Source organism: Echinops telfairi, unplaced genomic scaffold, assembly GCF_000313985.2.
Source record: "Echinops telfairi isolate 266 unplaced genomic scaffold, ASM31398v2 ScPeMD7_7410;HRSCAF=8448, whole genome shotgun sequence".
Classification (NCBI taxonomy): Eukaryota; Metazoa; Chordata; class Mammalia; order Afrosoricida; family Tenrecidae; genus Echinops; species Echinops telfairi.
In genome coordinates this window covers 24,474,231-24,478,649 of record NW_022111310.1, presented here as the reverse complement: position 1 = coordinate 24,478,649, position 4,419 = coordinate 24,474,231, and the positions used below count along the sequence as shown (strand labels likewise).

Sequence of the window (4,419 nt, the reverse complement as noted above, 5' to 3'; positions counted from 1 at the left end):
AGGAAGCACACCAGCTGTGTGATCCAAAGATGATGATCAAAAAATTGAAATAGGATGAAGGGAAACATATCAGAGCTTAAATTGTGAATCAGAGCTTAAATTGTGAACACCCAATTTGTAGAAGGCTAAGGAGAACAGTGGCAGCCCAAAATCCATCTGCAGAGTGTCTAGTCAGATTAAGCCTCTGGCAGATCCCCTCTGGCCACAGGTGAGGGACTCGAACAACTTTACTGTCAGACAGAGATCATTGTAAAGTTGACTATGTGGGTCAAACCATTTTATAATATGATACTTGGTCGTTGACCTCCTTCTTGACCCAACCTGAATTTGTTCAAGCCTCAAATATATCTTGCTTGTTCCATGACAGAAATTTCTTCTCTGGCTTTTAAAATTAGGTTGGTGGTGGTTTCTTGCTTATTCTTTGTTTTTATCTTTACATTATTTTTAAAATTTTCATCTTTTTGTTTCATTTTGCCTTTTATTGTTTTTGTTAGGTTTCCCATTTTATGAATCTCAGGAGTCAATGCATAGAAACAATAACTGATGCGGTGGTTTGTGGGGAATGCAGGGGGTTGGGGAGGGTGAAGGGAACTAGGGAGTAATGAATGCAGGAGGATGGAAGCATTACAGCTGATTGTAGTGACATAGATACAAATCTCTTTAACAGCAGTTTAACAATGGAAGTGTATGACGTGAATATTATATCAAGAAAATGGCTCCAGAAATCCCCACACAGCCCAACTTGACCTATGGTTACCATGGGCGAAGGAGGAAGAGTGTTTGCTTAGGGGCATTGAGTTGGTGTTAATGGTGGTGGAATAATCTGGAAAACGATTTCAATAATGGTTGTACAATGAGAAGGGTATAATCAATGGCACTGAATTATACATGTAGAAGTTTTTGAGTTGGAGAATGTGTTGTTGTGTACATTTTTGCCACAATTAAACAAAATTACATGAATAACAATGAGTGCAAGGAGGAAGAAAATGTTCTAAAATCGATTGTGGTAATGATTGTGCAACTCTTCTTTATATGATTGAACTATTGGATTGTATGCTATGTGGATGAAGTGCCAATAAAACCATTAAAAAATGAAAATAGACACAAGACAAAGGATGTTGGGGGAAAATAATGATGAAAAAATATATAAGAACAAAGAAAATGTTCTAAAATTTATTGTGGTGATGATTGTACAACTATTCTTAATATGATTCAACTATTGAATTGTATGACTTGTGAGTTGCATGACAACAAAATCATTTAAAAGAGTTAAAATATAAAGGGTCAATGCTTAAAAATTAGGATAAACTATCAATCTCACTGGTTATCCAAAAATTAAAAATAAACATAAAACTGATATGCTATTTTCACCAATTAAAGAACAAGGATATTAAAAATGAGCATTTTCATGCTCTGCAGTGGTGTGTGAAATATGCACAATATTGGGAAACGAAATATTGCCAAATGTGTCAAAAACCAGACATCTTTGACCCAATAATCTGCTTCTTGGAATGGAATCTAAAGACACAGCCATGGGAATTTACTCAGGTTTTATGTTGTTGTTTGGTGCTGTCAAGTCAAGCCAAGTCACGTTTGACATCTAATGAGCCCATGTGACAAGTAGGACCGCCCCATTGAGCTTCCTCCGCTGCAGCCTTTACAGAAGCAGATCCTTCGCAGTCTTCTCCTGCAGGGTCCGTCCCTGGGTGAGTTAAATGCGTTACGCCTTCACCGAGTGAGTTAAAACTGCAGTCTTGTGCTTAACCATTTGTGGTAGCAGAGGCCATATAAGGACTTGTATTAGGGCATTGTTCAGAACTGTGAACTCTAGCATTCAGAGAAGGATTGAATCATTTGTCCCATATGGCGGGATACTATGTAGCCATTAAAACTGACGTAGAAGAGGAAACTTCCTGGCCTGGTGAATTGCTCACGTTGCAGAGCATAGACCCCCCAAATTTATTTGGCCTACTGCCCCTTCTTCAGAAAAAAAATTACTCAGCATCCCACTGATAATGAAGAACTTTTGTACTGTAGCCCATAATCCAGACTCAACAGTAGGTATCTGTTGATGTAGCCCTTCTGGATCTTTCTCGTGACCCTCGAGGGGCGGTATTGCCCACATTGGGAAACATTGCTGCTGAGTGACAGAAAACCTGAGGTAGGTGCTCTTATCCATGTGCATATGTGTGTTAGGATGCTTTTGTGTGGGAGAAAGACTGAAGTGATATATATGTATGTATATATGTATATATATACCAAAATATCAATCATGAGTTTTCTTTATTATGTGTGTTAGGATGCTTTTGTGTGGGAGAAAGACTGAAGTGAAATATATGTATGTATGTATGTATGTATGTATGTATATATACCAAAATATCAATCATGAGTTTTCTTTATTATGCTTCTCTGTATTTTTCATTGTTTTATAATGCACACATATGACTTGGTAATCAAGAAAAAGAGGATTTTAAAAATCCCCAAGTATCTTTCCATTATATCACCTATTTCCATCTCTTCTGGCTATCTTTACATCTTCACATATAAACATTTAAGCCAGCTGTCAGCGAAGGTCTCTTGGTTCTCTAACGCATCGTTTAGAATTCTGGGAGGTAACTATTTCTGTGGGCATCTGTGGCTCCCTGCTCACGTGCTTTGTTCTGACTCCATGATCTTTTGTCTGTAAATGTTACTTTTGTTTTTCTTCACCTTAGTCTGAGCACAAAATCTGATCACTTCCTTCACCACCCTCACAAGCCCCCCTCACTCCTAATGCTGCCTGTCTTAACCCTGCACCGAGGATGTGGGGTCTTGTGGGCGGGGCTTATGCGTCTAGGGCAAGTGTCCTTCTCCTTCTCTGCTGCTCCATCTCCTCTCCGTCTCCTTCCTCGTTTCCTCCTCCACGACCATCCTTTCCTACAGTGACAGCCTAAGAAGTCTCCTTATCTCCACCAGTTTTGCTTTCCTATTCAGCCCGCTTCTTTCCAAATAACTGACTCGAACAAAAGCCATTCCCTTACCAAAGCCATCCTGGGAGATAAACCCGTCTCCAGCTTGTTAGATCAACCTATTTTAGACAGCCCCACGGATAAGCCATGCTACATACCACTAACCTGTGAAGAACAGGAAGTCCAGAACACTGACTTGTGCACATGCAGAACCTGTACATATGTCTAGAGACAGTTGTTTTGACAAAACAAACAGAGAGTGCATGGTTCGAAATAAAGAAAGGCATGCATCATGCTTGTATCCTTTTGCTGTATTTATTCCATCTGAATGTTGATCACCTAATCTGAGAAGCTGAATAATATGAAGAATAACATGAGATCAGGATTGGAGGAAGGCTCATTAACAACTTGAAATAACATAACCTTCTTGCCGAAGTGAAGAGGACTTGAGGCACTGATGAAACTGGAAGAATTTAGCCTCCAATATGGATTATACCTCAACATAAATGCAACAAAAATCCTCACAACTGGACCAGTCCATAACATTATGATAAAAAAGACAGAGCTTGATAAGGATTTTATTTTACTTGGATCAACAATCAGTGCCCGTGGAACTAGCAGGCATATGGCATCAGAAACATCTGCTACAGAAGATCTCCTTAAAATATTAAAAAGCAGAGATGTCGGGATTTTTTTCAGGGGAGAGCGTGAACACAGTCTCCCACTACCACAAATTATGTAGTTGAGTTTCCCACATTTGGGGAAATCGCAGGGGTCAGCACACCCGGAGTGCAATGGATAAGCCTCGCCCTGGGAAACTCACCTTCCTGATCATGGTGTCTCCCCTGCCAGGTAAGTATGAGATGTTGGTTTTAAAACTAAGATGCACAAGACCCAAGTCAGGATAGTTTCAATTGCCCCATGTTCATGCAAAAGCAGGACAATGAATAAGTCAAACTGAGGACCAATTGATGCATTTGAAGTGTGGTGCTGGTGAAGACTATTGAGTGGAGTAAGAATACATTGCTAAAAGAACAAACACATCTAGGTAGGAAGAAGTAAAGTCAGGATGCTTCATAGAAATGAGGCTGGCTTTGTCTCATATGCTTCGATGAGACCAGTCTCCTGGAGTACGGCAGGCTGTATAAGGCAGAGGATCCGCAAACAGATGGCTTGACCCATGGCTGCACCAATGGGCTCCAACATAGGGCAAGTGGTGAGTGCAGTGCAGGACGGGGCAGCGCTTCATTCTGTCAGAACTCACGGGAGGACCCCTAACACCGACAGCAGCACCTTTTGCTGTATTGGACTCATTCCACAGCCCTTTGCATGTATTACGTTTTTACACATCGAAGGTTGTGGCAACCACTGTGTCAAGCAAGTTTCTGGGCACCATTTTTCTAACAGCCTGTGCTCAGTTCCGGGCCGCGTGTCGCATTCCGGTAATGCTCACACTGTCTCAACCTTGTTC

The 4,419-nt window shown here is 40.8% G+C and overlaps 1 non-coding gene across 1 annotated transcript; it reads right to left on the bottom strand.

The window, feature by feature from the left end:
* Window positions 1-3,646: 3,646 nt before the first annotated feature.
* Window positions 3,647-3,808, bottom strand: LOC115871886. Its single transcript, XR_004047528.1, has one exon. It is a non-coding gene; the product is annotated as a U1 spliceosomal RNA (small nuclear RNA).
* Between the last annotated feature and the right edge of the window lie 611 nt (window positions 3,809-4,419).